A 21,082-nucleotide genomic window follows, 5' to 3' on the forward strand; every position below is an offset into this window, starting at 1 on the left:
AAATACATCCGTGTAAACAGAACAGGGAGCCTAGAAACAGCCATGTGTGTATATGAAAAATTAACGTATGAGAGTAGTGGCTTTCTGGTCAATGGTGAAAGATAAGATGATGGTGAGGCAATGGACTAGTCATACAGGAGAAATAAATTTGTAGGCCTACCTCCCACCATACACAAAAATTCATCCTAAATGGATTAATAACATAAAGACAAATTGAAAAATATAAAAAAGTAATGAAAACAACTATGATGTTGGAAGTTAAGAAAAGAGCTCTTACACAAGACTTTAGAAGCACAAAGCTTAAAAAGATTATTAACTTTAGCTATTTAAAACCAAAAAGATCTGTACATAAAAGGCCATAAAATGAAAAGATAAACCCTATACTGGGTGAAAATATTTGTAATCCAAGCAACCAATAAAGTATTAATAAATATATGTATTAAATAAAACTTTAAAAGCAATAAAAGGGAAATATTTCAATAAAGAATGACAAAAGATATGAAGAGTCAATTAATAGAAGAAAATTTTAAGACTGATAAATAAATAGTTGTAAATCCTCACTGATAGTTATGGGTAATGAAATTTAAAACAAAATGGGGCAACATTTCATTAACAAGTAGATTGCTAAAACTTAAAAACTGATCATATGATGTGCTTTGCAATAATATCAGAACATAAGAACTTTCAAAAACTGCTGGTCTTAGGATACACTGGTGCCTCTGCTTTGTTTTGTTTTGTTTTATTTTTACATTTCAATTTTTTTCTTTAAGGGGAGTGAGTTGCATATGGGGGAGGGTTAGATGCTTTATAGACAAGGAAAAAAAACTAATAGAACCAATTTATTCATCATAATCTTCATATTCATCTTCTTCATACTCTTCCTCCTCTTCATACTCTTCATCCTCCTTGTCTTCCTCCTCTTCTATTTTTTTCTTGCTTTTCCCAGCCTTGATGACTTCCTTTTTTGCCACATCAGGCTTTCCTTTTTAGCTTGATATACAACAATATCCTTTTCATGTTTTTCCTTCAGCTTAGCAGCCTTCTTTTCATAAAGCCACTTGTCATCTGCAGGAGAGTTACTCCATATCTCTCCCAGTCTCTTTGCAATGTTGCCAACAGATAGGTCAGGATGCTGTCCTTTGAGTTTTGGGCGATACTCAAAACAAAACAAGAAAAAGGTTGAAGGAATCCCCTTGGGTGCATCGGGATCCTTGATCTTCTTTTTTGTTTCCACTTTAGGGGGGGACATGAGTTTTCATTTCTCTTCCATAATGGGCCCTGTTTGCTTTTGCCACGTCTTCAAATTTTCCTTTGGAAAATTTGGAACATGGTCTTCCATCTCTTTGAGCACTTAGAAAACTGAGAAGTTGGCTGAAGCATCTGGGTGCTTCTTCTCGTGTTCCTCTCATCAAGTTTGCATACAGAACGCATATGATGACATTTTGTATCTTGGCTTCTTAGGATCTCCTCTGCCCATATTTAATTATTTTCCTCAGCCAGGCACTAAGTCACCCAGTGCCTGTCTGGTTCTCACTTGCCCTGTCACTGTCTCTATGGAGCTCAGTGTACTGCGGTGTCTGTGTCTGGTGAATGTACTTTGGAAAGTAATTTAATAATCAATGTCTATGGACTTGAGAATGTATACACACTACAAGATTACATTTCTACTTTTAAGTTATATATTGTGGTTGAACTCTCAAATGAAAAGGCATTCTCAAAACTATCATTGCAGCCTTGTTGTACTAACAAAAATTGAAAGGATCATAATTGTGCAAGAATAAGGAAATGGATAAATTAAGAAGAATGTATTAGAATAGTAACAATTTTAAAAATGTACTGGAAGAGTTCATGTCAGCATTCTGTGATTCTCTTACAGAGGTAAGGGATGGTATCTCTAACACTTTATTCATATCTTTATTTATTTGTATCTGCTACATTTTATTTTATAAATATCTGAGGCAGATATTGCCAAATATCAACATTTGTTAAATTGGGGGAAGGGTGCTTCATATTTTGTTATATGGTTGAGACTTGAACAATGTAGTTTTGAACTGTGCAGGCCCACCTTTATGCGGACTATTTCAATAAACACAGTACAGAATGTAAGTGTATTTTCTCTTCCTTATGGTTTTCCTAATAACATTTTCTTTTCTTTAGCTTACTTTATTGTAAGAATACAGTGTATAAGACATATAACATGCAAAATATGTGTTAGTCAACTATTGCTGAGGTTTCTGGTCAGGATTAGGCTAAAATCATTACGTTTTTGGGGAATCAAAAGTTACACATGGAGTGCTTGCTTCGGCAGCACACATACTAAAATGAGAATGATGCAGAGAAGATTAGCACGGCCCCTGCACAAGGGTGACACACAAATTCTTGAAGTGTTCCATATTAAAAAAAAAAAGTCATATATGGGTTTTTGACTGTGTGAGGATTGGCACTTTTAACTCCCACAAGTTTCAAGGGTCCACTGTATTATTATCTGTACTATTCCATATGTATGAAATAGTTCATAGTTAAAATTAAAATATTTATTTAAATGAAGGCAATACTCAAAATGTTAAGGTGTTTACCTATTCCTTATTTTGCCCCACTGCATAAGTTTGAGACTGTGGCTGTAATTTTAGATGAAGTCTTAAGTCTCAGTACTAAGAGAAGATATCTTGCTAATGATCATAAAAGAAGGGATTCTTAATCTTGGTTTCATTAGTGCTGTGCTCTAATTAACTAAGCTAACTGTCCACAGGTGACGACATTTATAAACAAATAAAAACCTTTGCTTGATGAGTTTGGACACTCATATGATTAAGATAAGGAACAGCTGTATTGCTTGTGGGACCAAGAACAACAAGATGCTGTTAACATTGCTAGTCAATCTGACATGAAAAATGTTACATAGTATAGAACATTTGGGCTATTAACATCTAACTATCAAATAAAATTTTAAGTTGCATTTTTTATTGAGAGGATAGTTAGCAGTGGTTTGTTTTAATTTAATTTTTATAAAACAACTATGTGTGTAGAGTTGAAAAAACAGTAACTTTGTAGATAATTTGAGGACTTTGAAAAGAAGAAAAGAATCTCTTTTCTGCATTTACAGATATTTCAGAAATCCCATTTCATTTGTGAGGGTTAGGTTTCTAAAAATCTCATGGCAAGACAATTTCTTAAAGTTTTATTTATTTTTTGGTTCTGGGACTTAAGGACCTAAGAGAAATATAGGGTAGGAATAACAACATTTATAGAGTAGATACGTCAAAGCTTACATATATATATACATGTGTGCATATACTTATGCATATAAAATATGTATTATTTAAGTGATACTAAAATATAAAATGCAACAAGAAAGTTAATGATATTATTCATAGTTTTTTTTTTGAGCAATAGCAAATATTGAATTGGCTTCATTTATTTTTTATTGGAAAGGGAGGGAGCTGGCTTCTCCTACTCAAACCATGGTTCTTTACTCTCTCATCATTCAGATTCAGGTTTGAATTTAGTTGTGCATTTGTGGCTTTGAGGGATTTTGATGGCTAAGCATGGCTAATTGGCCCTGTTGAATGGTTTAGACACTTTAGAAGACATTTACTTCAGAAAATGTTACTTCAGAAAATGTCTTCTGAAGTGTCTTTTGGTTGTATAAAGTATGATCTTTGGGTAAGGTTGTGTTGGATTGATTTTAGAGTATGCTAAAATGCTAAAGTTGGAAGTTTTTAGAATAATTTCCCCATCATTATTCCCCCAAAGCAGTAACAGAAAGGAGAATGAGGAAAGAGAGATCTGTGCCTTCTCAGAGACAATGCTATGGTTCTTGATCATCTGATCGATGCTAGTTACAGAAGAGGCCCAGCAATGCCCACATATTAGATTTGGAATTGTCATGGTCACTGAAAATGTTTAGAGAAGGAAATTCTCTAAACTTACATAAAGGAACATAATGTAAAAGGAACTTATGGTCAGAGAGGGAGAACTCTAAACATATCTGACTGCATTAAACCATAGAATTATAGAGTCCTATGTTATTAAAGCTGGAAGAAACCTTAGTAGTTTTCTAGTTTAACCTTTTCATTTTTCATCTATCATAGAGATATTTAAAACTGTGTCTAAAGGCACCATTGGCTCAATTCTTTTCTAATTTATTTTGACAGTCATAACAGTCAAACCAATTGTGTGTAAAAGAGACACAGAGACAATTTCAATGGGATATTAACCTCTTGATACATTATTTTAAATATCAGTCATAAAAAAGCCAAGGTTTAGAAGCCCAGCTTATGGCTTATGTCATCCTGCATATTTTAAATGCACCATAGTTGAAATTTAAATGCCAAATTGTCTAGATATCTTATACTGCCAAATATGCCTTAAATAGACAAGAACTATGCTATTTATAACCTCAGAACACCATGAAAAACCTCATTTTCCTAAGTGTGAAGTGTGGAAGCTAGGATGAAAGAGTGTTTCACTTGATTTATAAGCTTTAAAATATTAAAAATAAGGAACTCCAAACCAAGACCTGGCTTCCAACATTTGATGAGTATTTATTTGATGAGTATAAACTATCTCTCTGGAAAAACTGCCTCATTCTGGTTAAAAATTTTTTTTTCAAAGTGTTCTCAAAACTGGTCTTCCAAGTAGGTGTGAGTAGTTCACAAAGTGGGAAAATTCACCAAGAGAAATTTTTAAAAGCCCATGAAGTTTTTCTGGAGAAAAATGGAGAGAACCTCTGGAGGATGTATATATGAGGTAAAATAGAACTTATAGGAAACACAGAAATCCTTTCAGGCTTCCAGGTCACTGCGCACTTTTTTCTGACAGAAAGCAAGATGGAATTTAATATTCAAAAATTTTGTTAGGGGAGATGGCTATGAAAAGAAATCAAAGAAGGTGTCCTAAGAGGCCGAGAGACTCATTAATTATGAGGCAAACCTGGGGCTCCTGGGTGGCTCCGTTGGTTAAGCGTCTGCCTTCGGCTCAGGTCATGATCTTGCACTTTTGAGTTAGAGCCCCGTGTCGGGCTCTGTGCTGACAGCTCAGAGCTTGGATCCCACTTCAGATTCTGTGCCTCCCTCTCTCTCTGCCCCCTCCCCCATCACACTCTGTCTTGCTGTCTCTCTCTCAAAAATAAATAAAGAATAAAAATAATAATAAAAAAGAATAACTATTAAAAAAATATGAGGCAAAACTGACTTTAGGTGAAAGAGAGAAGAAAGGTCAGCAGAAGCATCCTAGATTGCTGTGCAGTCTGAGGAAGGTTCATCAAGGCCTTGAGCCCAAGTGGGACAATAAAGGAGTCTTATTATCTCCCAGGATCCAGGAACTCATCTGCCTGAGTAGCCCTGCTGCACATGGTCAATGGGAGATAGCTGCCTGTGGGAGTACAGACTTGGGGCAAGGACTCAGAAGGATTTCGTAGAATAGCAGCTGGCGCTGTGGATCAATTTCACTAATAGGATGTCTGCATGATGAATTCTTATAGCTGCTACATCAAACCAAAATTATGGGCTAAATTATGAAACAGACAGTTTAATCTGCTTTCTCCCCACTTTTCTTTCTTCACCACATCTCTTTTCCTTTATAGAGTGTTTCTTCTTCCCTACTCCTCTTAGACATTTAGTTACAGCCTTTGAAATATCTTCTACTCTGGGAAAATGGTTTGTTCCTGCAAAATATCTAATATTCACAGTAGGGCAAAATTCCATGTTCCTTAAATATTTTGCTTTTGTATCCCCTAAAAGAATAAAAAAATGATCAACTTGCTCACAAATTCTTGGTTTGGAGTGCTTTCTTTTTAATATTTTAAAGCTTATAGATTAAGTGAAATATTCTCTTTCATCCTACCTTCTCCACTTTGTACTTAGGAAAATGAGGTTTTTCATGGTGTCCCGTAGATTATAAATAGCATAGTTCTTGTCTACTTAAGGCATGTTTGGCAGTATGTGATACGTAGACAATTTGGCATTTAAATTTCAACTATGGTGTATTTAAAAGATGCCAGATAGGGGCGCCTGGGTGGTGCAGTCGGTTAAGCGTCCGACTTCAGCCAGGTCACAATCTCACGGTCCGTGAGTTCGAGCCCTGCGTCGGGCTCTGGGCTGATGGCTCAGAGTCTGGAGCCTGTTTCCGATTCTGTGTCTCCCTCTCTCTCTGCCCCTCCCCCGTTCATGCTCTGTCTCTCTCTGTCTCAAAAATAAATAAACGTTAAAAAAAAATAAATAAAAATAAATAAAAGATGCCAGATAGGAGAGTGTCCCAGATGGCAATGTAGAAAGACCCTGAACTTATCTCCTCCACTGTCTGAAGAAGAACTGAGGGCTGACTGAACAGCTTCTCACAACGAAAGATAGAGAGGCCATATAGAGAATGGCAAGAGAGAGAGAGAGAGAGAGAGAGAGAGAGAGAGAGAGAGAGAGGGTAACAAAGGGAACCTCTACACCCAATTCTGCAAACTGCAATACAGAGAGATAGTACTGAGGGGCTGTGAGAAGACTAGTCATCCTTGGAGCACAGAAAAAAGCCACAGTTTAAGAGAGAAGATAGAATGAATATAAAGTTTCTACCATTAGAACCTTTCCTGCCAAACCTTGGAGGAGGTGGTGAGCATGATGGTTTATGATTCCCTTCCACCTTGACAGTGTGGATGAGAGCATAGTCTGGGCACACGAGTTGGCTCACTGCCTCACTGAGCCCCAAGTCCCTAGCCCACACCAGCACAAGCCATCCCACCAAAGTGGCCTCAGTGCAGCACACACTGAGATACCCTGGTGAGCTCTCATTATAGCTCTAGTCAACATGTCAAGGTAACACAAGAGCAAAATACCCTGGAACACTCCAGGCCCATACCAATTTGGCTCCAAATGACTCACCAGGGTGTCTCTGCATGGAATATCCCAATACCTCCTTGCCCATTTGCCTTGGCTCTAGCTTCCCTGCCAGGGTGCACCTGTGTGGAGCAACCTGGGGCACACTGATTTGTACCCATTTCAGCTTTAGCTGTCTTGCCAGGGTGGGTGCCTTCTGTGTGGAGAGTTTTAGGACCATGTCAACCCATGTATGCTTCAATTCTGGCCATCCCACCAGGGAAGCCCTATCATGGAGTGCTCTGATATTCCCAGCCCATGCAGCCACAACTCAAGCCAGTTAGCCAAAGTCACCAGGCACACATAGTCTACATAGGGGATGGCCAGATAAGACCATTCCTTCAAGTTTAGGAGGAGTAGCTGTTCCACCTAATTCATAGAAACAAGCACAGAAAGTCAAGCAAAATAAGACAGAAAAATATGCTCCAAACAAAAGAACAAGACAAAACCTTGGAAAAGGAACTAAATGAAACAAGGATAACCCATCTATCTAATAAACATCTCACAAATCTACTTAATAAAGAGTAATGGTCATAAAGATGCTCATTGGACTGGAAAGAAGAATGGATAAACTCAGAACTCCAACAAAGAGATAGAAAATATAAAAAAGAATCAATCAGAGTTGAAGGATACAATAACTGATATGAAATATATACTAGAGGGAGTCAAGAGTAGAGGATGCAGAAGAATGGATCAATCTGGAAGCTATCTGGAAGACAGGGTGTGAAAAGCACCCAAAAGAAAAAAGAAAAAAGGTATGGGCACCTGGGTGGCTCAGTTGGTTAATCGTCTGACTTTGGCTCAGGTCATGATCTCCCAGTCCTGAGTTTAAGCTCTGCACTGGGCTCTGTGCTGACAGCTCAGAGCTTGGACCTTCTTTGGATTCTGTGTCTCCCTCTCTTTCTCTGACTTCCCCACTCTCTCTCTCTCTCTCTCTTTCTTTCAAAAAATAAATAAACATTAAAAAAATTAAAAAAAAGAAAAATGGTAAAAAAATTAGGATAGGTTAATGGATCCCTTGGGCAACATCAAACAAACAAACACTTGTATTATAAGGGTCCCTGAAGGAGAAGAGAGAGAGAGAAGAGCAGAAAACTTGTTTCAAGAGATAATAGCTGAAAATTTTCCTAACCTGGGGAAGGAAACAGATATCCATGTTCAGGAAGAACAGAGAGTTCCAAACAAGATGGGCCCAAGGAGATCTAAATATAGTAATTAAAACGTCAAAGATTAAAAATAAAGAGAATTTCTAAAGCAGCAGGGCTTAAACTCAAGGACCGTGAGATCATAACAAAAGCTAAAACAGTTTGCCACCACTAATGATAAAGGGATTTCTTTAAGTGGAAAAGAAAAGGCCATAACTAGAAGCAAGAACATTTATAAGAGGAAAAATTTCATGAGTAAAAGCAAACATACAGTAAAAGTAGTAGAGCAATTGCTTATAATGCTAATATGAAGGTTAAAGCACAAAAATAGTAAAATTGATTACATCTAAAAATTTGTTAAGGGGACTCACAAAATAAAAAGATGTAAAACATAACAATACAAATGTGGAAGGGGGAGTAAAAATGGAATTCTTTTAGAATGTATTTGAACTTAAGTGACCATTAACTTAATATAGACTGCTATATACTTAAGTTGTTATATCATATAACAAATATATAACAAATATTAATAGACGTAAAGGGAGAAGCTGACACTAATACGACAATAATAGGGGATTTTAACACCTACTTACATCAATGGATAGATCATCTAGGCAGACAATCAATAAGGAAACGATGTCTTTGAATGATACATTAAACCAGATGGGCTTAACCGATATATGCAGAACATGCTCTCCCAAAACAAAAGAAAACATTCTTTTCAAGTGCACATGGAATATTCTCCAGGATAAATCACATGTTAAGTCACAAACCAAGTCTTAATGAATTTAAGAAGATTGAGATCATATCAAGCATCATTTCCAGCCATGGTATGAAACAAAAAGAATCAATCACAAGAAATAACTAGAAAGAACTCAGGAGGCTAAATAACATGCTACTAAACAACCAGTAGGTCAATGAAGAAATCAAACAGGAAACAAAAAACACATGGAGACAAATAAAAATGAAAACACAATGGTAAAAAATCTCTGAAATGCAATGAAAGCATTTCTAAGAGGGAAGTTTATAGCAATTCAGGTCTACCTCAAAAACAACAAAAATCTCACTTCAATAATCTAAACTTAAAGCTCAAGGAACTAGAAAAAGAAGACAAATAAAGCCCAAAGTTAGTAGAAGGAATGAACTAATAAGTAGTAAATACCAGAGTGGAAATAAATGAAAAAAGAACAATAGAAAAATTCAATAAAAACAAGAGCTGGTTCTTTGAAAAGATCAACTAAATTGATAAACCTTTAGCCAGACTCATGAAGAAAAAAAGAGAAAGGACCCAAATAAGTAAAATCAGAAATGAAAAAGGAGAAGAGAAATAACAACCAGTATCACAGAAATACAAAAGATTATAAGAGACTACTACAAAAAAATTGTATGCCAACAAATTGGACAACCTAGAAGAAATGGACAAATTCCTGGAAACATGCAATCTTTTAAAACGGAATTAGGAAGAAACAGAAAATATGAATCAATTGTGAGTAATAAAATTGAAGTGGTAATCAAAAAACTCCCAACAAACAAAAGTTTAGGACCAGATGGACTCACAGGTGAATTCTACCAAACATTTAATGAAGAGTTAATACCTACTTTCCTCAAGCTATCCCAAAAAGTAGAAGAGGAAGGAAAGCTTCCAAATACATTCTACAATGCCAGCATTAACCTGATACCAAAACCAGACAAAACACTACAAAAAAAGTGAAACACAGGCCAATATCCCTGATGAATAGAAATGCAAAAATCCTTGACAAAATGTTAACAAGCTGCATTCAACAATACATTAAAAGGATCATTCACCATGATCAGGTGGGGTTTATTCCAGGGATGCAAGGATAGTTCAGTATTTGCAAATTAATGTGATACACCACATTAACAGAATGAAGACTAAAAATCACATGATCATCTTAATAGATGCAGAAAAAGCATTGACAAAATTCAACATCTGTTCATGGTAAAAACTCAACAAAAGTAGGTTTAGTGGGAACATACCTCAACATAAAAAGGTCGTATATGACAAACTCACAGCTAACATTATACTCAGTAGTGAAAAACTGAGAGCTTTAACAAGACAAGGATGTCCACTCTTTCCACTTTTTTTTTAAATTTTTTTTAACGTTTATTTATTTTTGAGACAGAGAGAGATAGCATGAACGGGGAAGGGTCAGAGAGAGGGAGACACAGAATCCGAAACAGGCTCCAGGCTCTGAGCTGTCAGTACAGAGCCCGACGCGGGGCTGGAACCCACGGACCGCGAGATCATGACCTGAGCCGAAGTCAGCTGCTTAACCGACTGAGCCACCCAGGCGCCCCATCTTTCCACTTTTATTCAACATAGTACTGGAAGTCCTAGCCATAGAAATCCGAAAAGAAAAATAGGAAAAGTTCTTTGAATTAGAAAGGAAGAAGTAAAACTGTCCCTATTTGCAGATGACATCATATTGTATATAGAAGAGCTAAAGACTCCACCAAAAAAACTGTTACAAGTAATAAATGAATTCAGTAAAGTTGCAGGATACAAAATTAATATATAGAAATTTGTTGTGTTTCTATACACTAATAATGAAGTAGCAGAAAAAGAAATTAAGAAACAATTCCATTTATAATTATACCCAAAATAATAAAATACCTCGTAATAAATTTACTCAAGGAGATTAAAGACCCGTACTATGAAAACTATAAAACACTGATTAAAGAACTTGAAGATGACACAAATTGAAAGATATACCGAGCTCATGGGTTGGAAGAATTAGTTTTGTTAAAATGTCCATACTAGTCAAAGCAATCTAAAGGTATAATGCAATCCCTATCAAAATACCAAGAGTAGTTTTTACTGAACTGGAACAAATAATCTTAAACTTTGTATGGAACCACACAAGAACCCAGATAGCCAAAACAATCTTGAGAAAGAAGAACAAAGCTGGAATTATCACAATCCCAGATTTCAAGATATACTACAAAACTATAGTAATCAAAATGGTATGTTACTGGCACAAAAATAGACATGAGATCAACGGAACAGAATAGAGAGCCTAGAAATAAACCCATGCTTATATGGTCAATGTATAAAAAAAGGCAAGAATATACAATGGGGAAAAATCTCTTTAATAAATGGTGCTGGAAAAACTGGACAGCAATATGCAAAGGAATGAAGCTGGACCACTTTCTTACACCATGCACAAAAATAAACTCAAAATGGATTAAAGATCTACACGTGAGACCAGAAACCATAAAACTCCTAGAAGAAAACATAGGCAATAATTTATTGGATATTGGCCTTAGCAACATTTGTTTGATTTGTGACCCAGTGTGTAATCTATTCAGGAGAATGTTTCATGTGCACTAGAAAAGAATGTGTATTGTGCTGCTTTAGGATGAAATATTCTAATATATCTGTTAAGTCTATCTGGTCAACTGTGTCTTTCAAAGCTATTGTTTCCATGTTGATTTTCTACTTATATGATATGTCTATTGCTGCAAGTGACAGTCCACTATTACTATTGTATTGTTATCAATGAATTTCTTTATGTTTGTTATTAATTGATTTATATATGTGGGTGTTTCAAGTTGGGGGCATAAATATTTACAGTTGTTAGATCTTATTGAATAGATCCCTTTATTATGATATAGTGCCTTATTCACCTCTTGTTACAGTCTTTGGTTTAAAATCTAGTTTGTTTGATATAAGTATCCAGTCTGGCTTTCTTTTGATGTCTATTAGCAGGATAGATGGTTCTCCACTATGGTGAATCATGATCAGTAAAGATCAAAGAGGTTTTTGCCTGCTTTCTCCTTGAGGATTTTGATGCCTTCCTGTCTTACATTTAGGTCTTTCATCCATTTTGAGTTTATTTTTGTGCATGGTGTAAGAAAGTGGTCCAGGTTCATTTTTTCTGCATGTTGCTATCCCGTTTTCCCAGCACCACTTGCTGAAGAGACTGTCTTTATTCCATTGGGTAGTATTTCCTGCTTTGTCAAAGATTAGTTGGCCATATGTCTGTGGGTCCATTTCTGGGTTCTCTATTCTGTTCCATTGATCTGAGTGTCTGTTCTTTGCCAGTACCATACGGTCTTGATGATTACAGCTTTGTAGTATAGCTTGAAGTCTGGCATTGTGATGCCTCCTGCTTTTATTTTCTTTTTCAAGATTGCTTTGGCTATTCGGGGTCTTTTCTGATTCTATACAAATTTTAGGATTATTTGTTCTAGCTCTGTGAAGAATGCTGGTGTAACTTTGATAGGGATTGCATTGAATATGTAGATTGCTTTGGGTAGTATCGACATTTTAACAATATTTGTTCTTCCTATCCAGGAGCATGGAATCTTTTTCCAATTTTTTGTGTCTTCTTCAATTTCTTTCATAAGCTATCTATAGTTTTCAGCATATAGATTTTTCACCTCTCTGGTTAGATTTATTCCTAGGTATTTTATGTTTTTTTGTGCAACTGTAAATGGGATCGATTCCTTGATTTCTCTTTCTGTCACTTCATTGTTGGTGTATAGGAATGCAACCAATTTCTGTGTGCTGATTTTATATCCTACAACTGTGCTGAATTCATGAATCAATTCTAGCAGTTTTTTTGTGGAATCTTTAGGGTTTTCCATATAGAGTATCATGTCATCTGCAAAGAGTGCAAGTTTGACCTCCTCTGGACAATTAGCATGCCTTTTATTTCTTTGTGTTTTCTGATTGCAGAGGCTAAGACTTCCAATACTATGTTGAATAACAGTGGTGAGAGTGGACATCCCTGTCTTGTTCCTGACCTTAGGGGGAAAGCTCTCAGTTTTTCCCCATTGAGGATGATATTATTGTTGGGTTGTTCACATATGGCTTTTATGATCTCGAGGTATGCTCCTTATATCCCTACTTTCTTGAGGGTTTTTACCAAGAAAGGATGCTGTATTTTTGTCAAATGCTTTCTCTGCATCTATTGAGAGGATCATATGGTTCTTGTCCTTTCTTTTATTGATGTGATGAATCATGTTAATTGTTTTGCGGATATTGAACCAGCCCTGCATCCCAGGCATAAATCCTGCTTGGTTGTGGTGAATAATTTTTTTAATGTATTGTTGGATCTGTTGGCTAGTATCTTGTTGAGTATTTTTGCATCCATGTTCATCAGGGAAATTGGTCTGTAGTTCTCCTTTTTAGTGGGGTCTCTGTCTGGTTTTGGAATCAAGGTAATGCTGGCTTCATAGAAAGAGTTAGGAAGTTTTCCTTCCATTTCTATTTTTTGGAACAGTTTCAAGAGAATAGGTGTTCACTCTTCCTTAAATGTTTGGTAGAATTCCCCTGGAAAGCCATCTGGTCCTGGACTCTTGTTTTTTGGGATATTTTTGATTACTAATTTGATTTCCTTACTGGTTATGGGTCTGTTAAAATTTTCTATTTCTTCCTGTTTCAGTTTTGGTAGTGTATATGTTTCTAGGAATTTGTCCATTTCTTCCAGATTGCCCATTTTATTGGCATATAATTGCTCACAGTATTCTCTTATTACTGTTTTTATTTCTGCTGTGTTGGTTGTGATCTCTCCTCTTTCATTCTTGATTTTATTTATTTGGGTTCTTTTCTTTTTCTTCTTGATCAATTTTGTATCAATTGTATCAATTGATCAATTTTGTATCAATTGTGTATCACTTTTGTTAATTCTTTCAAAGAACCAGCTTCTGGTTTCATTGATCTGTTCTATTGTTATTTTTTTTTTTTGGTTTCAATAGCATTAATTTCTGCTCTATATTATTTTCTGTCTTCTGCTGGTTTTGGGTTTTATTTGCTGTTCTTCTTCCTGCTCCTTAAGGCATAAGGTTAGGTTGTGTATCTGAGATCTTTCTTCCTTCTTTAGGAAGGCCTGGATTGCTATATACTTTCCTCTTATGATTGCCTTTGCTGCGTATTTGGGGGTACTTTTTAGTGTAGGTCCACAGTCCTCTGTTATCTTACCCCACATATCTTATAAAAGAACTGCTGAGGATGGCTAGGGTGGCCTAAGGTTTATTTTAATTGAGTTGGGAGTCTTGGCAAAACAGATGCTTCCTGGCTAACCCCCACTCAACTGCTAGGGCATATAGTGGCACACAATAGTGCCATTGTGTGCCATTATATGCCCTAACAGTTGAGTATTAATTAACACAGAACACTTAATATATTGCATTTCCTCTTAGAATATTCTCTCAATTCTTGAAGTATACTGGTATCTCGAGATGTTTATTTGCTACAGATTGGCTGCCACTTATCACTCTTAGGCTCATTCCCACCCCTACCCCCCCTCAGCAGAGGCTGTTGCATTTTCACTAGCTGATTTTATTAGTTTGTCTGTCCTTAGTTGTGACCCAGGGAAAAATGGATTGTTTTCAATATGCTGAAAGCATTCCTAATTTTCTCTGGGTGAGTGTCCACATGTAGCTTCCAATTCAAACAGTGATGGGATAATACATTGTTAATTATGGTGGAAATTTGAAATTGTGGTATTTGTGGAATTAAAATAGAGAGAAACTCCATATAGAGAATATATATCATTTTTCCTCAGACATTATTATTTCAATCTTTAAAATTTTTTTTTAAAAAATGTGTATTTATTTTTGAGACAGAGAGACAGGGACAGAGTATGAGCAGGGGTGAGGCAGAGAGAGAGGGAGACACAGAATCCAAAGCAGGCTCCAGGCTCTGAGCTGTCGGCAGAGATCCAGACATGGAGTTGGAACTCATGAACCATGAGATCATGACCTGAGCTGAAGTTGGGTGCTTAACCCACTGAGCTACCCAAGCATCACCATTATTTGATTTTTCATCAAGTGTTTCTTGTTCTCTTCTATATTGGTTATGGTTTATACAGATGGTTTATTCAGTCATTTTGTTTTCATCTGTGGCTCAAGGACATCTTGGCATTTGCTTCTATTTTCCACTAATGCTGCATATTGCTATTACTAAGTTTATAGTCCAAGCTTTTGTTTGGGCAAATGATCTGCTTTTTCAATAGAGTAGGATTCAGTGCCACTAATATACTTTAAAATAACATTTTAAAATTGCCTTTTTCCCCCTACTTAGACGTTTAGTTGCTTTACCAACATACAATTTCTTATGGATAAGATTTCCATTTAACACCATGATTTAGATTAAATTACTTTCTTAAAATCACATCACTCCCATAGTCTACTTAGTTTTCTAATTCCCATATGCTCCACTATTGCTGAAGCAACTTCATCTATATAACGTGACTGAAGAGTCAGCCTTCATTCACAACACAGCACAATCTGTTAAAGTGGTAAATATTACCCATTTCTATTATTAGAGCTGAAATGGAATTTTCTCTTGCTGCATTTTCAAGATGTGACATAATTAGATAGCAAACATAGAAAAGTCAGAAATAGTGGAAGCTAACGGATGTCATCAGTACCAGGGAAGCTTGAATTCAGCCTGTCTTGCTTGGCTCCTGACTCGTTCACACAACGCCCCCAGGCCATCTCATTCTCTGTTTGAATTATAGGGTGCTATGTGAGCTTTGCAGGTACTGGGGTAAGGAAGCGTGAAGCAAGGTTTCCAATTCTATATTGGTTTTCAGACTGAATGAGAACAGGGAAATTCTCGCTTGATGTTTCAATTCCCTTCAGCTTCCTACAGACACCCTTTCCCAGCTCTGAGAAGTAGCTGAGTAGTTCTTCATTTTATCTGGAGAGGCTTCTGACTTCTCCCTTCTTTATTAACTACAAATCAGAATTGTAAACAAACAAATAACTGTCCTTGTTGCAGAATTGTTATTGTAATTAGTGCAGTATACAATTCCTGGCAGAAATGAGGGTGGAATGGGTGAATGTGTGTGTGTGTGTGTGTGTGTGTGTGTGTGTGTGTGTGTGTAGACCTCACAAAAGTGATTGAAGAAGGAACTGGGCTAACTGGAGAAAACCTAAAATGAATCATTTTTTTAAACAAAAACTTATAAGAGCTTTATAGTTAAAAATCAAACTTACCCGGGGCCTAAGAGTTTATTAAGGGAAAACTTTTATATCTTCAACAGGGCTATTAACATTGTAGTGTACCAGCTAATGCCTACATTGAGTGCATCAGTGGAATTAAACTCAGGTCCCCTGACTTTCAAGTTGTGCATTAATCACTGATGCTGCGTGGTCTGGCTTATCTCATTCCTTAAATAGTTTCCTACTCTTTATGTTATTATTAGGTCATAGTATATTGAGAATTCTAGGTAAACTTAATAGGGTAGCATGACTTGATTTGTTTTAATAAACTTTAGATAAAATTGCTGGTTTCACTAGACTGGTCTGATTTGCAATTCCCCATGAAAATCTTCCTTTTGACTCATACATTTTGGAGTTAGGAAAGATGCAAAACTCTTGTTTTCCTTATAAGGTGTATGTGGGTAGTGAAAAGAGGCCTGAATAGACTTTCATGAGCCAAACCTTCTCATAGACCTTTGCCCATAATGAACCTTCTGATCTCAGGTGGATTATGTAATCTCTCAGCAACCTGTTTGTTTCTATCATATGCATAATTATAGGGGATGGAATTTATGATCTTTCTTTATGATTTTTGTATGGCTGAAAATCCATAAGATCTGAACAAGAAACACCATTGGAGTTCTGTATGTTTGGCATTGTTCTTTGACTTACTTTGTGAGTGAATAACAGGAACACCAAAGATTTTTCATTTCTTTGTTGATGCTCAACAAACCATGTTGAGATTATGTCTCTTTTGGTAGGAAGAGGAATGACTAAATGAGTGATTTCTTTATTTGTTGAGATGTTCCCAGCATGTTAACCACACATGACAGTAACCTTTTCAAATTGTCTCTGTCTTTCTTGGTGACAAAGTGACTTCATTTTATAGGTAGTTCACAGGTATCTCAGAGGCCTCTGGAGCAACCATTAGTAAAAAGACATGATGACTCCTTTCTAGATCTGATGTATAAGGGTTTGTATTCCCAGCTCTTTTCCAGAGTTTAGGGCAATGATCAAATCAAACATTTTATGTGTGTTATAAGAACTCACCTATAAAAGTATACACTAATATCTGAGAATGCTTGTATTGTTGCTAGGTAAATGATTCCCTACCTTAAACCTTCCTCATTGCACAAAAATGTTTGACCAAAAGTGTTCATATCTTGAGCTTGATTCAGACCTAGTCTAAGATGAAACTTTCAAGGATGAATATGATGTGACAGATTGTTGTATTTACTGGATGCTTGTTACATGCCAGGCACTGTGCACTGTATGTTCCTTACTATTTATAGGCATTATCTCATCTTAATGTTTAACAACAGTCTTATAAAAGAAGGACTAATATTGTGCCTATTTTGTAGATAATGTGACTGAGGCTCTGAGGGATTACATGACTTCTCCAGCTTCAACTCAATTAGGAAGTGTTAGAACTAGAACTCAAATCCATGTCAGCTTGACCAAAAAAGTTTGTTTTCACCAATACTGCACAATTTTATCTCACCAGGTCATCTTTCTTCTGCCCAAGAACAAATTCCCTCACTGTCAGCAGGTGATACCTTAAGTGCAAAGATACTTTCTTTAACACAGACATACTTTGATGGACATGTATTCCTGCCCTATTGATTGAGTATTCTGAAATTTTCCTTCTGGTGGAGAACCACTGAAAAATACTTGAGAAGTCACATATTCCTATTTACATAGAGACATTGCTATTTCTTAAATTCAAGGAAATTCCTCCAAATTTAAATGAACATCTTTCTTCCCTTTGAAAACAAAAGTGCCTCTCAGCCAACAAATGAGTGAAAAAAGACCCCAACAGGTCTTTTAATTCGCAGATGCTTGAAATAAGTGAAGATCAAAAGCTTTTTTGCAGACTGCTTTTCCCTCTGGGAGACATTTGAGCATGTTAAGAATAAGCATCATTTAAAAAAATTAATAAAACAAGTTGGATTTTAAATATGTTCCAAAAAATAGGTTTGCACAAATATTGTGCCATCTTGTGCTGTTCATCTTATGCTTTTAGACACCCAATGAATAGTTCTTTCCTACATCCAACCCGTGTTGTTTGTACATACAGACTTTTGTAGAACATCTTAATTTAACCAGAAAGATCATTACCATGCAACACATTTATATGTTGCAGAAAGCCCCACAAAAAGGTATCTGTGTCCTTGCAGATAAGAATGTTCCCATTTAGATTAACTGAAAGAAAAACAAGCCTAACAATAGATGTTGCCTTTAAAAAATAAATAATCTGATTTTCAAATAACATCCCAAAGCCACTATGGGAATAGCTGTCATTCTGTCAAATAGAGTTGGCCTAGTTTGCAGTGGGGCATCTTAAATGGCAAGGGCCAAATGCGTGTTTAAAATTCCCAGTTGAGTTGTTTCTTCTGGAGGCATATGGACTGTCTGACCATCTCTTTCACTAAGATTACAGTCAGTATCTTCTGTTTTGTTTTTTGGAATTACTTACACCCAACTAGGACCATCTTTAGATAAAACTATGAAGGAGATAAGGCTTGTTTAAAGTATCCCCTAATCTACCTTTTAGCATCCTCCTCTGGGAAGCTTGTTGTGTGCCCCACTTCTGAGAGGGAGTACCTGGTTTATTGCCTGTCACTCTAGCTGATGACCCCAGTATACTCTATTTAACCACCACCACTCACATCTTTGCTCCCCACACATGTTCTGGAACATCCCTTTCACCTTGTCTTTCATTTGTGCTTACCTGACTGAGTTCCATTTTCCCAGGGTGATTTGAGGCTAATGTGATAAAGTAATGACTGATATTGGGTGAGCAAAACATTAGCATTTAAATAGGGACCTTCTGGAGGAGATGCACTTAACAAGGAAGAGGTCTTCAGAAGGAGCAATTTCAGACATTATGACAGGACCAGGTCAGAGATAATTTTGTCAGATGGGGCCTTGAGGTTATGAGCAGGGGCAGCCCTAGTTTCTAGCCTTTCTCTCAGTCAGGATTTCAAACATTTATGGCAGGATCCCAACAGCTTTTACAGGACTTTTGACATAAGTACTTTGACCCAAGAACATTTCCCCCTGCTCCTTGACAGGCTCCACCTTTCCTCCTTCAGAGAAGTATACTGTTCTTGAAGCAATTGAAAATAGAACCTCTCTAGCAGTTGGAAAGGAAACATGAGTATAAACGTGGCAAATGAACATTTTCAAAAGGCCCTAAATCCAGGGCCTCTGCATCGCATAGCTCCAGGGTGCTATCCACACAGAATCACAATGATCCTTGTCTCCTGGAGATCTGAACACAGAAGGCTGTGCAGGAATCCTGATTTGTGCTTGGGGCTCCTGAACAGAAAGAAGTGCGTTCTACTCAGCCTAATCAGGACTACGGATAAGTTTTTACTCTCCCTTTTTCTGTAGGTGCAATGTAAGTATCCTGATTTAGGGCTCAGTGCTCACCATCATCCTTTTACCCCCTGAAATACTGAGAAAGTAAGAGGTTGCTACATGAACCACAAACTACAAGGGGTGCTTTGGGACCATTTAACAAGTCTGCCTAAAGAATACCTGTATGAAAGGGGCACTGACTTAAGGCTGGTTACTTTATTATCTTTATTAATATATTCAATGTCCTCTCCCTGGTTCTTTGGATAAAGATGATGGGTGAGACATCTGTTCCAAAGCTGTTCCATTGAATGGCGATTTTGATGACTTAATGCCTTTTCAGACTTCTGCTGTCACTGCTGTTCTTTGGTTTTGATTTTCAAGCAGCTGAATGGAATCTCTAAGCCTTCCATTATGTCTGCCTTTTTTTTTTTTAATTCTGAAGAAATAATTCAGAACACGTCAAGGACAAATGCTTGAGTTATAGAAACATTTTTTATTACCATTATTATTACAAAGCAACCCAAAAGATCCTTTAATTTCTTTGATTGTTTAAAGTAGCTCTGTAGAAACATGACGTCTTAGATGTGAAGAGAGTTTGTAATTGAGCACAAGTCTGAATGCCCGGACAATGTAGTGGGTTGCTGGGATTCCCAGGGACTCTGGAAAGTGAAAGAGGTCAGTAAAAGTTTATCAGAATTTGATAGCAGCCTCCATACAAACATCCAGATAAAACTACAGCCAGTTACTATGTATGGCTTATTATGCACACACACCCCCCAACTCCTCAAATTCTGTGGAGATTTAAATCTTTCATCTAGAATAAAGATTTGTAGCATAATGACCCGATTTAGCTACAAAGAAGAAATAAATCTGACAGCTGGGACCAGAAGAAGTATTAATCTCCAAAGTTCACGTGAGTCTTTGTTTCCCCCTTTCAGTTTTTATGCAGCAGGGGCAAAAAAAAAAAGAGTGAGCAACTCTGTTTGTATTTCAGTTCAAATTACATTGCTTGGAAGAAAAAGGACAGGGAAACGGGGAGTGGGTGTTAGACAGAGTTGAAAGAAAGATTTTCCATTCTTTAGAGACAGAGTAACCGACAGGAAAGTGAAGAGATGGAGCTGAGCTAGTCCGTGTCATGGTCTGTCCAGGGCTGCAGAGAGAAGCAGGTGGATAAGAAGGTATTCAGCAGAGGAGAACCGTGGGCACCTGGATATGGTTTCAGTTTACCCAGGCATACTTTAGTGGGGCATTTCACTATGTGAAGTCAGAAACTGAATGGATAATTATTCTACTTTGCAGGTTCGGGTTTGACCCCTGTCACACACTGACCCCAGGTGAAGACAGAGCCCACTCCCTAGTTGACCAAAGGATGGGCTCTGATCTAAGCCCTCTGAAGCAACCTTGGCTTCTGGATATATGACCTCTTCAATTAGCTTTCTCTGTGTTTTATATATATGGAGAGTTTTGGCTCATTTCTCCACTTCTGCCTTTGCTCGCTGTGAAAACACATTATAAAATATAATCGTCTGTGAGTGATTCTAACAATTCTAACTGACTGGCTATTATGTAAGAGAAAAATCATACAGTTTTAAAGAACTTTAACTTTTGAAAGTGAAGTGAGTACCACACACTGCAAGAGAGTGTATTGATTTAATGGTCACACATAATCCTGTAAAATTAGTCATGAAACAGACACTAATTTTAAATAATAGTGCTGCTATTAAAATGTATCTCTGCACAACTGTAGGGCAAACA

The 21,082-nt window shown here is 36.7% G+C and overlaps 1 non-coding gene and 1 pseudogene across 1 annotated transcript; one reads left to right on the plus strand and one right to left on the minus strand.

Annotated features, from left to right (window-relative positions):
- Positions 1–839: 839 nt before the first annotated feature.
- On the minus strand, positions 840–1,477 carry LOC125166245 (high mobility group protein B1-like; annotated as a pseudogene).
- An 815-nt stretch (positions 1,478–2,292) lies between these two features.
- Positions 2,293–2,399, plus strand: LOC125166860 (U6 spliceosomal RNA). The gene has a single exon (XR_007152569.1). It is a non-coding gene; the product is annotated as a U6 spliceosomal RNA (small nuclear RNA).
- The last annotated feature ends 18,683 nt before the right edge of the window (positions 2,400–21,082 follow it).

Source organism: Prionailurus viverrinus, chromosome B2 (assembly GCF_022837055.1).
Source record: "Prionailurus viverrinus isolate Anna chromosome B2, UM_Priviv_1.0, whole genome shotgun sequence".
In the NCBI taxonomy this organism is placed as follows: domain Eukaryota; kingdom Metazoa; phylum Chordata; class Mammalia; order Carnivora; family Felidae; genus Prionailurus; species Prionailurus viverrinus.